The 18,640-nt window shown below is 42.4% G+C and overlaps 1 protein-coding gene and 1 pseudogene across 3 annotated transcripts in view; both read left to right on the top strand.

Annotated features, from left to right (window-relative positions):
• The window catches only part of CREB5 (cAMP responsive element binding protein 5), a 430,941-nt gene that overhangs the window by 178,380 nt on the left and 233,921 nt on the right, over positions 1-18,640 (top strand). The window lies entirely within an intron of this gene.
• LOC122674425 overlaps positions 1-18,640 on the top strand; it is a 56,995-nt pseudogene that overhangs the window by 11,039 nt on the left and 27,316 nt on the right.

Raw genomic sequence — 18,640 nt, 5'->3', positions numbered from 1 at the left:
GTGTTCTCAGTGTCTATAGGGGCTGGAGGCCAAGTGTTTGGCAGACTCTTGGGGATCACTGCTTAGTGTGACATTTTTTCCAACTTGAGAGTCTTGCTTCAAACTGAATGCCTAAAGAGATAAGCAATAAAGTGCTGGATTGAAGAGAACTAGGGTCTGCTTCCACTGCAGCAGTATTTGGGTAGTATGAGGGACTCCATTTTTGTTGAAGTTGCAAACTCAGTGAAGCTGGAGTCTACCCCTGAAGCTTCTTTAACCCTATATTGAGTCAGGGTGTATTTTTTAATGACAAAACAAAATTGCAAATTTATAGATGCTTATTTCAAATCCCAGCCTCTCTAAAATTTTGAAAGAATGAATTTAAAAATAATCTTAACTAAATTGTATATTAATAAAGGAGACTGGGGAATTTTAATGTCCAATTTCAGCCAAATGAAAATTGTGTATGTGTGACTGATGTACATGTATACACCTACTTCATAATAATTTGCTTTACTGGAACATCATTTAAGCCATTTGACATGTATATAACATTATTCAAAACCTTTGAAGAAATTTTCCAGGTATATTCTGTGTATTCCACATGGCATGTCCTAAATGCCCTTTAAAACCCCTTCTTACATGACAAAAAACTACACCAACCCCTTGCAACCACTTTTAAAGAATAGTCACAGTGATTAACAAGCATAATAAGTTTTAAAAGGAAAAAAAAAAAAACTCATATAGATTCGCATTAGACCCTTAACCTAGTTTTTCAGAAAATTGAAACAGTTCCTCATTATCTACAAAATGACCATTTGTTGATGGATTATGTTTTCAGGAGCAGCCACTTTTATTTCTCTGACACCTTGACATCATTGGTGTGTGGGGTGAGATACCTAAGTGCTAATGCGGATGTCCCTGGGAGGTGGTGACAGCCAGATCTAGAATGGGGGAGAGAGAGCCACAGCTCAGGGTGTAACTCCCTTCCTGGGAGAAGCAGGGTGAATGTCTCATAGAGAACTGGCTGTGGCACTAACCATAGGCTTGGGGCTTCACTATAGAAGGCTTTGATCTGTTGGGAGATTCTGATTCATAGCTGAGGTGGAGTGGGTATGGCAGGGCATTCATCTAGGACCCTGGCTTTCTTTTCTTCCTCTCTCCTTTCTTTCTCCCTCTCTCCTTCCCATCTCCCTTAGAAAGAAGGAGGAATACCTCTAATTATTCATCATGTCTGACATTTGGCCATGGCTCTCAGTAAAAGTCTGGAATTGGAGAAAGTTTAAAACTTAACTAAAAGGAAAATGGGAGACTTTGTGTGTGTGTGTGTGTGTGTGTGTGGTGTCAATTACTCAGCATGTCCCAATCCCCCCTCATGTGTGGATAGCCGCTATTTATTTAATTTAGGTCTGTAGTCAAGCACTTTGCAGGAAACCCGAGGAATGAGTTTGTCCAGATCTCTTTTGGCAAACGTGTATGTGTATTTGTGAGTGTGTGTGAGAGAGAGAGAGACAGAGACAGAGAGAGAGATTGATTTTTATAAAAACAGTGTGTGAAACTTTGGCTGCCCCACCAAAGCCACAGATAATCAACCTTATATTGGGTCTACCGCATTCCATAATTATTATTGCCATTAGGAGTAATTATTATTTGCCTTGTTGAGTTGGCAGTTTGGAGTCTGCCTGAGACCAAGGCTTCTCACAGGAGCAGAAGCACACACACAAAGGCCGAGATTCACCCACAAGTGCTTCAACATGTTTGGACGACATCCCTTGCTTGGTTCACTTCATTGAATTTCAGACACATTGAGCTTCAAATTGAATGAAAAGTTTATCAGATACAAAACCAGCGTGAACGAGAGCCTGCACTCCAAAAGCTTTTTTGAATGGATGCTGGAATTCTTGGCTTTTCTCAGTCTGGAGATAAGTTTTCTTTTCATGCCACTCTTTTCCTTGAATTAAAAGAGAAAAATAAATAATACGATGAGTCTTCAGTTAGAGACTGGGCTTGAAATGGTAGAAGAGGAAAAAGTAGAAGAAAGGTAGGAACACCCCAGGGCAAGGCAGCAAATTCATATAGGAGGCAGAATAATTACAACCTTAATTTGATTTTTTCCCCCTGATTTGTGTTGTCTCCTTGCCCACAGACCCTCCAGACTCCGGATTCTGTATTGTTTCCTTGTCCTTTTGCCTTATCATTTTGCAATAACTGTGCCACAGGTATCGCCTCTGCCCTCCTTGGGGACCTCAGGTAGGATGTGACCAAGTCTTTTGAATCCTGGAGTGCTCACAACAGAAGCTGTTCCCGGTGGAAGGGTTCACCAAATCATGAAAGAAGAAATAGCAGGAGAAGGTGTTCATCCCCCTGGAGAAGAAAATGGCAACCCACTCTAGTATTCTTGCCTGGGAAATCCCATGGGCAGAAGAGCCTGAAGGGCTCAGTCCATGGGGTCACAAAGAGTCATACACGACTTAATGACTGAACAACAAGATGTTCTTCCAGACGTTATTTTTCCCATAAGACTTTATTGGTTTCTTGCCAAAGTCTATACCAATCACAGACCTGCAAGTACTTAGAAGAGCCCACACTCTCTGTGTGGGGGGTCTGTCCTCTCCCCTTAACCTCCTCCTCCCAGAATGGAAATTTATAGCAAAATCTGCTGAATAAGACCCCTCGAGAGACTCCTCAAAACTGCTGAATCAGAAGAAGGAAAAAACTCAACAGCCTCCATTTGAAGGATCAGACCCAACACACCTGAGTGAATGTCAGCTTTGTCTTCAGACACCCAGAGGTCTGTCCTCCATTGTCAAACCAACTGTGATCCCCAGACAGGGTCAGAACTGGGAGGGAGGGGAGGCACCATGTCTGCAAAGTAAGCATTCCTCAGTCAGTCAAGGAATGGAGGCAACTGGTTACTCACCTTCTCCCAGATGTGGTGCCCAGATGGGGTGAGTGAAAGAAGCCCTCCCCTGTCCTAGGCCTTGAAAAGAGACTTCTTTTGTTATTATACTTCATTTAACAGGTTCCTTGGGTGAATCCCTCTGTACAAATGAGAAGCAAGTAGATGTTTCACTGTAGTGATTTCCAGGGGTTTGTGGTCCTGGATAACACGTGTATGAAGACTGTTTAGCGGGGAAAATATTACAAAGGAGCATTCCTGTCTGGGTTTTCATAAAAGATGGCAAAATCATGCTGTAGAGGAAAAGAAATCCAGCACTTTCTCAGTAGTGGTAAAAGCTTGTCTTCAGATAAGATTTCCTGAGAGTGTAGAATGGCTGCTTTTTCACTTTTCATTTGTTCTAGGAATTTAGGGGTAGAGAGAGGCCAGGGAAATGTCATCCATGTGCATGGAGTTTAATAAAGATGGAGACTTAACTTGTTCATTTTCAATGGTAATCTTCACAAGGAACCTTTTTTTTTTTTTTTTTTTACAAAACTCTAGAGTATGTTATTTATATCAGTCCTTAATACATGTCATTGTTACTTTTTTTCAAAGATCCTGTTGTACTGAGTCCTTTATTGTCTTAAAACAGTAAGTGCTTGTTTTAAGGATATTGCTTTCTATAGAAAGCATTTCGTCCTTCATGCTTTTGTCATGAATTTCTCTGGAGTTTCCCCAAATCTAATTGTCGTACATTGGTTTTCATAGTGATGAATCTGATCTTTCTTCTATTAAATGGTGTCTCTCTATCAATTGACTTAACTTTAAGTCCTTTTCTACAGTCGAGCAATGAAAAGAGCTTTCAAATTCTGTTGTTTGTTCCAAATGAGGTGCATGGTAAGTTTGAGGGAGCTTCCAAACAGAACTGGGTACTATCAGAGACAACAGTCACATTAGATGGCAGACCCCAAGGGAGAAGTGGTAACATCGCCAGGGAAACAGTTGTTTTCTCAGCTGCACAGAGATTTCTCCTGGTCTAAAAGATGAGCAGGTAGACACCGGCGCTTATCATGTGATGTCTGTGTACCACGTTATAAAGATGAATTGCAGTACTAAACAGAATCCACTGAACTGGGCTCCACAGTGCGTGTTCCGGTGCTGCCAAAGACAAGGGGTATGGAATCTGACCTCGTGGGCAGGTCACCCCGTCTCCCCATTACCCCCTCACCCAGAGCAGTTCCACATTCATTCATTTAGTTGAGTTTCTACATAAGTACTTCTTTGAATAAAGAGTTCTACAGCAAGAAAAACATTTGAAAACTATAGGGTTAGGAGATTCTTTTCTGTATATGTACAAGGAAAGAAAAAGGGAATTCTTGGGTATGCTGATGCAGACACCATCTTAAAGACCAATTCCCCGAAGAAACAGAGACAGCTTTGCCATTGTGGAGGTAGATGAGATTGGAGAAACAGTCTCTGGAGTGATGGGGGGTGGCGCAGAGAGGAGTAACACATGAAAGAACTAATAGCAACTGGATGGGAGGGGAGAAAACTATCAAAACGAAACATACAGACTTCACAGGAATCTATTCATTTGAATTCCATAGGAAAAGATGCAGTAACAGATGAAATTGTACTTTTTCAGTTCACTCTTTTAGACAGATGCTTGAACACTTGTGATCACAAGGTCTGAGGTGTTGCGACCCAATAGGGCTAGAGAGGCAGCACCGCTGAACCAGACTCCAGACGCCCTTGCATCACCCCATCCAACTTCAACCTGCAGACTTCTCTCTCTTTGACTTGGTTTAGGTCTCTAGGACTTCACTATGATTTTTTTCTCTCTTTCACAATGTTACCCCTTTCATCATCCAGCCTGACTTCTACCCCTCGGCATACCTGGAGGAATATAAAGGCAACTTCCTCGGATACCCCCCACCCCAGTGCTCAGCCCTTAGGACAATCCCTTACTCTTCGCAGACTCAGCATGGCCTATCTCACAGGCAAAACTCAGATATTTCCATCTTTAACTATGGTGCATCTGTTGTTTTGAGTCAGATTGCATCACTGCAAAAGATCTGTTGAAGTCCTAAGCCCGGGGTACCTCAGAATGTGACCTTATTTACAAATAGGATCTTTGCAGATGTAATCTAGTTAAGATGAGGTTATACCGACTTCTGAGGGGGCCCTAAGCCCAATGACTGGTGTCCTTATGAGCAGGCCATGAGAAGACACCTGGAGGACATCATGCAATGTCACAGGCAGAGACTGGAATGATGCAGCTGCAAGCCAAGGAGAGATAAGGTTTGTCCGCAACGGCTGCAGCCTGGAGAGAGTGGGGTGCACAGATTCTCCCTGAGAGCCCCCCAAAGAAACCAACCCTGTGACACCTTGACTTCTGATGTCTAATCTCCAGAACTGTTAGAGAATCAGTTTCTGTTGATTTTAAGCCACCCAGATTGTGGTGATTTGTTATGACAGCCCTTGGAAACTAATACATGTGTCTTCATGTAATTATGGACCTATTTGTTTTGCCAACAGTACTGTGGTTAAAAAAAAAATTCTTACTCCATTCTCTTCTCATTCAACTGTAACAGATGTATGGATAAAAACATTAAGAGAAAAAAGCTAACTGAGAATAAAAGTAAAGCTAGTCTCCAGAGAACTAGTATCTGGGAGTAAGGACCTGTTTGGTGGGACACCACCAAGTCTCCATTTGTCCAGAAAGGGAATGAAGAGGCCTGCTCTCCATCAAACAGTCCCCAGTTAATATCTTCTGATGAAAGATATTATTAGAGATGCACTTACCTGGGTTTCAAGCCTGCATTGCCATAAAAATCCACTTTGAGAGGAACAGGGGAGAGTTTTTCCTCAGCCATGCATTCTCTGCTCAGTGGTATCTGCTGGATTCCGAATTATACACTTTTTATTGTTTAAGCTATCTACTCTATAATTTGCAGTGGTGGGAACATCAGCATTGCACATAGGTATGGGGGCTTTTCTAGTGGTAAAGAACCCTCTTGCCAATGTAGAAGATGCCAAAGACAAGGCTTTGATCCCTGGGTTGGGGACGTCCCCTGGAGGAGGGCATGACAATCCACCCCGGTATTCTTGCCTGGAAAATCCCATGGACAGAGGAGCCTGGCAGACTATGGTTCACAGGGTCGCAACGAGTTGGACACGACTGAAGTGATTTAGCATGCATGCACATGGAGGCCTTTACATTCAACCTTCCAGAAGTTTTTAGCAGCTAATTATATTTCCTGAACCCTGAAGGCAAGACCCATGACTGATCTGAGGAAGGATAGTCCAGGGTGATGGATTTTTGGTTTTGTTTTCCTGTGTGTGTGTTTCTTCAGATAGTGAGCTTCATCACAAAGAGGTTTCTTGTAGGTGGCACCTAATTCCTTTCAGCCCTCCAGCCCACGGGCTGGTGCTCATTTTCATGACTGATCAGGGTTTTAGCTGCTGTTCTCCTAATACATGTTTTTGAAAAAGGAAGTAGCTTATGTGGCAGCACTGTTCTTTTGATCTGGTAACTTTTCTTAATTCTTTCTGAAGCATCCTCTGCCTCCATCTCTGGCTCTCAGTGATTTAAAGGAAAAATCCTGGAATTTATATGCTCCAAGAAACCTAATGCTCCGAGAAATCCAATAAAGCCCACCGCCAGAATTGTGTTGGGGGGCGAAGGGGTATGAGATGACCACCCAGAGCGAGAGCCCGGATAGGAGGGCATTAAAAGCAAGCAGACTGATACTTGCGTGAGTCTATCACTAAATAGGATTTGCCGGCTATGATCACTGTGAAGGTGGGGCTAGACTCTCACTCTCCATTCGCAGACTTTTTATTTGCAATTGGGAAAGTTTGTTCACCCCTCATTATTAAGATATATGGGCTCTTCTTGCCTTTCACACCACCCCACCACCGCAGCTTTGTTTGAATTGTCACGCCTTAGGAAGTTTGTGGGGTTTTTTTGGTCCTAGATGGATCCTGAGTTTTCTTTCTCTCAATGGGCTCAGTCAAATCACTGTGTTGCCTTGATTCGCTTATATTTGTAATAAACCTGATAACTGAAGCAGTTCCCCTGGCCAGTCCACTGAGTTGATGTGCTGTGACTCCTCCTCAAGTCCGTGGTGTTTGGGGTCTTCATCCTTATCAGTCAGAACTCTGCTTGGGTGTTTTCCAAACGTGGGTTCCTCTCTGGGTCTGATGAAATCCCCGTAGGTGAGCATGGTGGCTGCTGTGGCAGGGAGGACAGAGGAGAAAGCGGAGAGTTCGCTAGAGATGCTCAAAACGCTGGGACGGATCCAGGGTGTTCTGATAGTTTTTGTCAAATAATAACAACTGTGAAGATACTTCCTGCAGTTCAGACCAGCAAAAGCCATGGGGTGATTGTTGCCGTCCGCAATCGATGACTCCTGCTTCAGCTGAGATCTAACAATTGAACTCTTTGTGTGGCTTATTCTACCCGTTTGTGCTATATAACATCCATCAGAGTAGAGGGTGATAAGGGTGAAGAATGCAGATCAGGACAATTTGATCACTTTCACCAGCAAGCATTTTTCTCTGGCGTGATAAAGAGAAGCAGGAAGGCATCATGAATCTCAGACTTTGAAATGATTAGAAAAAAAAATCCAACCTAAATACAAAATAAGTTTTCGCTTTCTAAGTCTCCTAAAAAGTAGTTTTAAGCACAGCAGCAGTAATCACACTCTGGCTGGTGGCAACAAGTGGGAAAGAATGGGATAGCACAGAGTGGCCTCAGGGCATGTTTGTTCATCCCACAAAACTACCTTCTGGTCTGGCATCCTTTTTCTCACCTGGCAACTGCCTAGCTCAGAAGGGCTGCAGCCTGGCGTGTCCTGGCAGCACCCCACAGGGCATTTCTGATGGCAGAAAACCAGACCCAAAGTGGAGACAGTGGTCCAGCCTGGCTTCTGGCAGTGAGCCTCTTGCTATGTGACCAACCATACATAAGATCCGCTCAAATGTTATTGTAAAAGTTGAATTATTAAGTCCATAGGATTCTAAATAGTTCAGTTATTTATCTATGCTTGACTTTATTCCAAAAAAGGACTTAAGGAGACTTATACAAAGCACACTATGACAATATTAAAAACTAGCAAACACAAAATCTATGAAAGAAAGCAAAGCAGTATGAGAAAATTCTAAATGAGACAAAGACACTGAGATAGTTTGCTGCTAATGACATTTGTCTTGATTGCTACCATCTTTTAAGTAAAAAGCAGTGCCTGAGTCTGTCGGCACAGAGCTCTTCTTCAGCTTTTAGGAGAGAAATGGAGCTTGTTTTTGGCTCTGCAATGGGTTTTTTTAGGTGTATGTTCAACTTCTAACCACGGGTGCTACACACCGTCACTGTACTGTTTTGGAACATGTGTTTATGAGCACTGAAAGAGCAGGCTAGAGGTAGCAAGATTCTTTGGGAATTTAAAAAAAATAAGTTTTGTAAAACTAAGCAGGCCATTGTGGAGGTAGACTGAGGGGGTGGAAGGGAGGGCAGACTCGTATTAAAATCCTGATATAAAGTTCTAAGCAACGAATAAGAGGCTTAAATACATAAAGAGCGAGGCTAAATTTGGACCAATTTCCTGTGAAATCTCTTGTGTAATATTTTCAATTTGTGCTTGTTTAATGTGGTTTATTTTCCTAAGGTTCACGGTATAGGTTTTAAATTCAGCCTTGACTACACACATGTGTCGAGAGGTTATAAAACGAGAACCAGCTCAGACCAGTCTCCAACTGGATGCCCTTAGGTGGAAAACATTACCTCCTTTTCAATGCCTCAGGTTTCATCATGGGCACTGACTTCGTTTTTTTCCTATCCAGTTCCTGGCTACTTTTGCATCACCTGGTTTCAGCAACACCTGTCCAGTGACATTCGTTAGTGCACCTAAGGGTGCAACACGGCCTCTTCACTGCAGATCAGGACTCTAATAATACTGTCTTGGGCAGGCCTGAACCCTGTATGAAATTCTTGACACAAAGGGATAATTCCACCCTTCCGATTAAAATGGAGAAACCACCTCAGGCCCTTCTGAGGGCTCTAATTTGCAGTACTGAGTTCTAATGTTGGCTTCTGATGTCCTGGATCACACCTACTCTAGGATGGGATCATTTCCTGTATATATATCAATAGTGTTTTGATGACTTGAATACAGTATGTGGGACCTACTTTGTAAGACCTTAATAAAAGGACCGCTCTGTTACTTCTGGCACTTACTATATCAGACCTTGCCTTTTAAAAAAAAATGTGTTTGTTTATTTATTTGTCTGTGTCGGGTCTCAGTTGTAGCATATGGGACCTTCGTTGTGACATGTGGGATGCTTCACTGTGGCTTGTTGGCTTCTCTAGTTGCAGTGCTCGGGCTTAGTTGACCTGTGGCATGTTCCCTGACCTGGGATCAAACCTGCATCCTCTGCATTGGAAGGTGGATTCTTAACTGGACCACCAGGGAAGTCCCCAGACCTTGTCTTACTGTTACCTGCTATTTGTCTCTCCCACTAGGCTTTAAGTCCTTAAAACAAGGTTTGTGGTGTGTCTCCTACAACACTCAGAATGTTACATAATATGGAGGACTGTACCATTGAAGATGTGCTTATACCTGTGGATGTAAAGGGAAATGAAATGAGACATGTATATGCTGAGTGTCTTAATTTAACCAGTAAGAGATCAGCAGGGAGAGAGAATTAGTTGCCTGGGTGTTTTTATTTTCTTCACTACTATTCAACAAAACATGCATTGGTCATTCATTCAGCAAACATTTATCAGGGACCTTTTTTCTTTTCTTTTTCTTTTTTCCCTAAAGAAGCATAAGCCTTCCAAGTCTAGGTTGTAAAAACCAAAGAATATGGTTCCCAGTTCTGGTTTCATTTCCAGCTCTACCTGTGACATAGGATGCAGTGACATTGAAATCTGGCATCTTCTCTTTGCCGCCGCTGTATTTTCATACCTATTCTTTTGTTTTCTCTTGGCATGAAAGTCTTTCTCAAGGCTGTGAATCTGGGCTACGAGTGGTCAAAGAGTTATTCTTCAAGCCACCGTTTCCCTGGAAGGGGCAACCTGATTCTTAGCTGCTGATGGCTTTCTTCTTGGGGATGCAGTCTTTTGTCTTTTCACTTGACCACCTAGCTTTATAAATAACTCAAGTGTGATATCAGGAAACTAGCAGCCTGGAAATGTGATCCTCACTTTATGGTCCCTTTCTTCCTGACATTCTATTATGAGAATTTTCAAACTTAAAAATCTTCAAGAGTTGTTTATTTACCACCCAGATTCTATAATAGCCATTTCACTCTATTTACTTTTGCTTATAGATTTATCTGTCTATCCATCCATAAATCCATCTTATTTTTTTAATCTTTTTCAAAGTAAGTTGGAGACATCAGTCATTTTACCCCTAACTGCTTTGGCATCTGTATCACTAAATAGAATTAATTATTTAGTTATGGTTCTTTATTGTTGTTGAAGTTTATAAAGAGTGAAATGCACAGATCTCAAGTATATTAACAGCTACCTCTAATGTTGAATATTGTTTTCTTTTCTAGTTTTTCCTCATTGTCAGTAACTAATCATGAAGATTAAAAAAAAGATTCTGTAATAGCCAATGGTAGTATATTCAGGTGGTGAGTATTCCTATAACATTTTCTTACCTGGCAATATTTGTTCTAGTCAGGAAGGAGCAGGAAGAGAATAGGAGTGTGTGAGGCTTGTATGTTAAAGGCCTCACTTTGTAGACAGACTAGGAGTTCCTCTCCCTCCTCTGTGTTCACTTCCTTTGTCTTCAGTCCCTTGATGCTGCAATAGTAGGAGAGGCTGTGTGCATGGTGGTAAGGGACACAAGTTTGGGCATCACAGAGCCTAAATTCAAACTCTAGTTACACTGACCTCGGGCAAGTTATACTTAATCATTGTTCAGTTGCTGACAAAGGTCCATCTAGTCAAAGCTATGGTTTTTCCAGTAGTAATAAATGGATGTGAGAGTTGGACCATAAATAAGGCTGAGTGCCAGAGGATTGATGCTTTTGAACTGTGGTGCTGGAGAAGATTCTTGAGAGTCCCTTGGACAGCAAGGAGATCCAACCAGTCCATCCTAAAGGAAATCAGTCCTGAATATTCATTGGAGGGACTGATGCTGAAGTTGAAATGCCAATACTTTGGCCACCTGATGCGAAGAGCCACTCATTGGAAAAGACCCTGATGCTGGGAAAGACTGAGGGCAGGAGGAGAAGGGAGTGACAGATGAGATGGTTGGATGGCATCATTGATTCAGTGGACATGAGTTTGAGCAAATTCCAGGAGACAGTGCAGGACAGAGAAGCCTGGCGTGCTGCAGTCCATGGGGTCCCAAAGAATTGGACACAATTGAGTGACTGAACAACAACAAAACAACAGTGTGTCTGTTCCCTCTTCTGTTAAAATGAGGATAATGAGAGTGAAAGTGTTAGTCTTTCGTGTGTCTGACTCTTTGCAACCCCACGGACTGTAACCCGCCAGGCTCCTCTGTCTGTAGAAGTCTCCAGGCAAGAATACTGGAGTGGGTTGCTATTCCCTTCTCCAGGGGATCTTCCCAATCCAGGGATTGAACCTGGGTCTCCTGCATTGCAGGTGGATTCTTTACCATCTGCGTCACCTGGGAAGCTCAAAATGAGGATAATATTACCATCTAAGGTTGTGACAATTCAGTGAGATAATGGATGAAAGTTATCTGGTACATAGTGCATGTTCAATGATGTTCATTTGTATCAGTATTACCACCTAAATACCAGCTTGGTGTATGGTTAGAGATAAGTGCATATGTGTATAGTTAATTTAGAAAGACTTTAATTTGGTAATCTTCAGTTTTCAGATTACCAAAGTGAATCTTTTGTAATCAAGGAACTTTTGAGGAAATACTGAAAATGTATTTTCCCAGCTGTTTTAACGGAAATGAGCACAATTCAGTGTCAGCTGAGATGTCTACTTTGACTTCAGACAGGATAACCATTGGCTTTTCCTCATAGGATCACTATCTAGTGTCCCAGGGTCATGCATTACCCAGGAAGGACCGAGTAAGAGCCAAAGGGCATTACGTTTCCTCCACACAGTTCCCAGGCTTTCTTTGTAACCTGAAGTCACAAGGGGGTTTCTTTTGGGTACAGTAATACTCAGTCACTAAGTCATGTCTGACTCTTTTGTGACCTCATGGACTGCAGCCTGCCAGGCTCCTCTGTCCTTGGGATTTCCCAGGCAAGAATACTGGAGTGGGTTGCTAGTTCCTTCTCCTGAGGTTCTTTCTGACCCAGGGATTGAACCCACATCTGCTGCATTGGCAGATGGGTTCTTTACCACTGAGCCATCAGGGAAGCCTAGTATCTTTTGTCCTTCAAGCAGCCAGACTTAAATGCAGGAGTCCCCTGGCTTCTCTCCACTGCCCTCCATCTCCTATCAGCCACACATTCGACTGAATTTTCTCCCTATTTCCTGCCCAAGCCTCATGTATTTTGGTGGCTGGCATGGTAGCATTCAGAAAATGTCTGTCCATTTGCTTGTGTCCTGTGGCTATTTCTCAGAAACCTACATGGGGAAAGTGTAACTCTTTCTAGGAACTAAACCACAGTTACTTGCTGCTTCCACCTGCCTTCAGAGGTGATAAGGGGGGCCAGTTTAGGAAAACTTAGAAGCTGTGAAAGCTGTTCTAGAAGATGGACACTGTCCAAGGAAGACTGGCTATGGAGTGGCATCAAAAGACACACAGTGGGACAACCGGAGCCTTCTTTTCTATTGAGTCAGAAAAGCACAGATGTTGGGGATCACTGGGTGTGGACAGTGAAGGGAAGTGGCAATTCTGACATGTGACTAATACTGCATTAGCAATTTCCCAGCAATCTGTGTGTGGAACCTGTGTGCTCTGCGTGTGCCAGACACTTGCTAGCAGAGCAAGTGAAGATGCCCTGAGGGAGTATGCGGCAATTTCCAACCCAGCTGAGTTTAGAGAGTCATAAATGGGATGGAGCTGTAGTATGGGCCGTGTGGGTTCTGAAAGCAGAGCTGAAGCCATTCGGATCCTTCAGCCCCTTTAAGTTAGTCTTATCAGATCAGGCCGTCACGGAGCAGATAGACAGGTAAGTCTCAGAGACCTCTGAACCCAATTAAAGTTATACCACAAAGAAATCAAACTCATGTGGTTTGCATTTCAGAAAGCTACATTTGGTGGGCTGTTCCTGTTTTAATTCGGTAACCTAATGCAGACCATGTGAACATTTGAAACGCTTTTAACAGTTAAACCAGCTCAAATAACACAAAACCAGAGCAGCAATAAAGAATGAATTAAAGCTGATTGCAACTGTGGCCAACATAATTTTTTTTTCTCTTGCAAAGAACTTGGGGGGAATAGAATGCCGGACCCGTGGGGGAAGAGACTGGTATCTCCATTTTCAACCTTGAATAAAGCAGCAGGCACTTTGGCTTCTTTTATTTCTTAAGCAAATGTTTGAAACAGATCAACTTAGAAGCTATACTTAAATCTTGAAGAGATTTGGGATGAGGGAGCAAAGGGGCTTGACATCCTTTAGAACTGATACTTTGGTAGTCAATAGCTCTGCATTCCCTGTGCTAAGACAGTCAGTGGACAAGGGCACAGCTGTAAGCCTACAGAGGTCAAGAGTTCAATCCTGTGTGGGTCACTTAGCCTCATACTGGAGAAGGTGGGGAAGTGAAACCTGTTTGAGTGCTTGCTGTAGCCTCTACCTCCCAAGTGTCTACAGAGGGTCCCCCAGGAAAGAGAAGCAGAAATAACAGTAGTGATCAGTTGATATGTTCCATGTATCAGACACTATTCTGGGTGCATTCAAGGCCACATACCTAACCTGGCTACTGAATTCATCTGTGCCTCAGTTTTCTTATCTGTAAAATGGGGACAGAATTATGATTCTTATTTTACAGATGAGGAGATGAGGCACCGAAAAGTTTAATTACTTTCCTAAGTTTGCATACATAATGAATGGCAGGACCAGGATTCAGATGCTGGTAGTCTGGTATGAATAGCTGGAACTCGAAGGAACTCGAAGACAAATTCAGTTGTGGATCATGGGAGCAAATGTCCTAAGCCTCAACCTTGGTTATTGGCCTCTTGCTTGAAGACGATTGACTGCACGATAGCTACACCCAGACATCACGGTGTACCGTGCATGCTCCACAATAATTGCTGCATTTGTGATGGTTGAATTGGATTTTATACACACATAGAAGATGCCTCCTATGTGTGGTTGCCATGTTCCATCCGTGGATGGAAAAATTTCTTGAATAAAAATCTAAAAGAGATGGTGAACATGCTTTGGATTTATTTCCATGTAATCCTAGGCACTTGAAGGGAGAGCCATGGGGTGTGAGGAGGGCAGCTTGGGCCCAGCCCTGCGACAAGTGCCATAGGCACTGACTGCCTACCCCATTTCTCAGAGCATGCTGACTTTGTCAGAGATCCAAGGGAGCAAGGGAGAAAGGACCTGTAATTTCAGATCCATTAGCGACAGAAAGCCTGCCAAGTGGGAAAGAGTAAAACTACAGGAAGAAACTTTATTTGCAAACTCCTGAGGGGTTATCACCAGCAGCAGGGAGCCGAATAATCACTGGTGGGCAAAGGGGCTCCACTGACCTCCCCTGAGTTTGGGTTCCTTCCGGAGCAGTGGGAAGCTGGCTGTCAATCTCTTCTGCAGGCAGTGCCAAGTTCATCTGCCTGACCTTCACAAACACTCCTCCCCAGAGGATGAGAAATCTTCCTCCTTTCTTCTTTTAAAATGAAAACTGGTGTTAGATCCAGTTTTTCCAGTTAGATCCAGATCTAGCTAGATCCCCTGAACAAAATAGAATTATTAACTATAAATAAAAAGGTAAAAGCCTATCACTGGTTTCTTTTTCTTAACCTCATAGATAAAGTCAAATGGTTAATTAAAGTACTTTAACTAAGTATGTGTTAAGCAACTGCTTTCCCAGCCCCTGTTCTGTTATTCTGGAGGAAAGGGCATGGCAATCTGTTCGAGCATTCTTGCCTGGAGAATCCCACGGACAGAGGAGCCTGGTGGGCTACCGTCTATGGTGTTGCAGAGTCAGACATGACTGAAGCAACTTTGCACAGATGCACGTTCTGTTATTAGCAGAGGAGAGGATTCAGACGCTGATGAAAATGTTGCCTCTTTGACTTAAAGGTAAAGGAAATCCAGTTTGCCTCTCCCAACAACTCTGGTTTCAAGGATTACAGTCCACTTAACTTTCTTTAAGGCCTGGGTAAACATTGGCTGCCTAGTCTTCTAAACAATCCTCTGGCTGTTGGTTTAGTTACAATTAGCTTTCTAGAAAAGTCTCAGGTTCTCCCGATTCCTCCAGGTCGACCCTGCTCTCTTCCTGTGGCATACCTGTGTGACTTTTAGTAGGCCAGACACCCAGATGGATCGGTATATCACGTGCCTGGAGCTCCGTAGATGACGAAATAATCAGTGACATATACATGGTGATCAGAGCAGGCGGAAGAGAATCTTGATTCACATAAAGGATAAAAACCTATTTTCTTTCTAATAAGGATTTTTCGTTTAAAACTGTCTCAACACCTGTTTTCAGAGAGCCCAACCTGTGACAGGCTCCTTCATCTGTATATGGCCCAGATAACCAAATCCCTTGACTTTCAGACAGTTTTAAGTGAATTCTTCCTCCTCGTTCAGTCTTCTCTGCCAGAATTTAAAATTTCTCTTTAGCAGCCTCTATAAGCCACTCTAACTATACGAGGACATTTTCTGAAACTGCATGTTTCAGGAACACGAGTTATCAAAAGATCTCCTTACCCCCTACTTGAGTCCTTGAAAATGCTTAACTTATTTCTAACTCTAGTCATTCAGTAAATATTTCTTGAGCACTCCTGTCCCCCAGCCCTGCCACAATCCAGTGTCTGTGTTCTCCTCTATGAAAAAATATGTTTTACATATTATGCCTGTGTATTTTTCATATATATTTTATATATACAGTTGAACATTGAACAATGCTGGTGGTGGGAATGCCAATCTTCCCTCTCTCTACACAGTCAAAAATCCAAGTATAACTTTTGGCATGAAAAAAACTTAACAGCTAATAGCCTGCTGTTCACCAGAAGCCTGTTGACAGCATAAAACTGATTAACACAAATTCTGTATGTTATGCATATATCTACCTATATTTTATGCATTCATAACATTAACTTTCTCTTAATTTTTTTCCTTATTATATCTGCAACTTTTTTCAACTTGTGGCAAATCTCTAAAACATTTTCTAATAAATTTATTGAAAAATATCTCCATGTAAGTGGACCCATGCAGTCCAAACCTGTATTGTTCCAGGGTCAATTAAATAAATAACTAATAAAATAAATACTATATATTTTAACATATATATTTTATATTTGTATCATATTATGTGTCAGGTACTGTGCTAGACTCTGAACATAATGGAGAGAAAAATAAACAGACGTGTTCATGGAACACATAGTCTAGTGAGGATGATGGACATGAATTGAAGATTTATACAAATACCTCTGAATTGTCACCTTCTAAATTACAAATGCATGTTGATATGAAAACATCTAGTAGAAGAGCTTGGCTTTAATAGGAAGTTCAAGGAAGATTTTTCTGAGAAATTTTGAAAGTTGAAGGTATCACCATACCACAGTAAACTCACTCAAACTTTAAGAATAGTGTTGGATATATATATATACACACACACACACACATAAATTTGAAATAGTTTTAATAGTTCAATATTCCTTTCTGCTTCTACCTCAAGTCCCATGGTATACTACTTTCTTTCGTGGGTTCTATGTATGTCTCCCATTTTATACAGCAAGCACCCAGCTGTGCGTAAAGAATAAATCACTTTTAACTTTAGCTAAAGGCTGGACCAAAAGAGGCCCCCTCTTTCTACTTCTCAACCCTTCCCACCAACATGGTCTTAATTTCAAAGCTGGTGATGAAGATTGAACGTGCAAAAGGATCTGGCTTATGGCTCTTTCTTTTGGCAGCAGCAACCTTGGGAATAATTTAGAGATCACATTTCAGACCCATTTTGCACACCATCAAAGCAAAGGGGATAGGAACTGATGCTTTTGAAATTGGAGGGGCCAGGCCAGTTTTCATGTGACTGCAGTTGAAGTTCTCTGGCGTCACAAGTTCAGCAGACGGATATCATACGCCTACCTCTGGTATGGTATTCTGAGTTCCTTGGGAAATTTGATCCTTGGCCTCACTTTCATCATGCCTACCACGGCGCTTTAGGCCAAGACCGCCTCAATCTCAGCGTCACGCGACCGCCTCCATCCAGTGGGCCCAAATGTTGGGATTTCTAATGACACCTCCCAAAGAGACCACCTTTCTGCTGGGGAGATTCTTCTCTGAGACAGTATGGTGCAGTTTTTATGAGACTTTGGGGTATGTGGCAGCTCCATAGCAATAATGAGTAAATATTCCCCCACATCATACGTGATGAATGAAACCACCCCAAAATTGCTTTTACTAAATATTTGGGCAGCCAGGCCAATGGGGGACCGAGATAAAGGTGATCACATTAAGGTTAGAGATGCTTTAAATAAAACAAACTGAAATTTTCCTCTTCCCAAAGGGCAAAAAGGAGCCAGCTACCCTGCATATCTCAGAGCTGAATTTCTTGCATTGCATACATTAGAAGGAAAGTATGCTCTACCCTGCCCTTTATTTCACTAGCAATACTCCTGGGTCCAGAAGAAGTGAGTCACAGATGCTTAGAAGCATCTCAATTGCTCACTTTGAACAGTTTATATTGAACTGTTGAAAGAATGCACTAGAAATTAACTTTTCCTGTTTTTCTCTCCATATAAAGCAAGTTCTTTTTGACATATGTGAAGCCTTCTGAATGGATTAAGAGCACAAACTTACAGCTAGATAGGCCTGGGTCCAAGTCCTGGCCCAACTGCTCTGTGACCTTTGACATGCTTACCTTCTCCCTGCCTCGGTTACACCATCATTAGGGTGTGGATATCAGCAATCAACTCACATAGCTTCCACAGGAAATAAGTGAGATAACACATACATAGAGAATCTAGAATTGTGTTCATTATAAGAACACAACTGTGTCTGTGCTCAGTCGCTTCAGTCATGTCCAACTCTTTAAGTCCTTATGGACTGTAGCCTGCCAAGCTCCTTTATCCATGGGATTTTCCCAGCAAGAATACTGGAGTGGGTTGCCATTCCCTCCTCCAGGGGATCTTCCCAATCCAGGGATGGAACCTGTGTCTCCTGCATTGCAGGTGGTTTCTTTACTCTGAGCCACCAAGGAAACCCCTATAAGGACACAGAAGTATTTATTATTATTATTAGCACATGACAGTGATTTTCAGTAGCAAAAGGATCCCAATTTATTGGTGACTTGTGAGCCTTGGGGCTAGGATAGTGCCATATGATACTGGTCCTAGCACACCCACTGTTTAAATTTGCACTGGGACCATGTCCATGATATAGTATGAAACCCAAAATGCGTGATGTTTTAGCCTGAACACAGGAATGTGGTTAATGCATAGTTAAACCTTCCTGAGGCAAGCTCAGAAATTACTGGATTCATTATCTCCTTGGCAGGATCAGCAGTGCAGCTCTTTCCCTTCCCCAGCTACAAAATGCATGTTGACAGGACAGCCTGGAACCCGAGGGTTAGATAAGTATGGGTTGCATGAAGCCTTCCACTGGATCCTCTGTTATTGCTTTCTGATGAAATATAGACATTTGGCCACCAGGAGCAGA

The sequence above is a fragment of the Cervus elaphus genome, chromosome 18, assembly GCF_910594005.1.
Source record: "Cervus elaphus chromosome 18, mCerEla1.1, whole genome shotgun sequence".
NCBI classification, from domain to species: Eukaryota; Metazoa; Chordata; class Mammalia; order Artiodactyla; family Cervidae; genus Cervus; species Cervus elaphus.
This window is presented reverse-complemented; position numbering and strand designations above follow the sequence as displayed.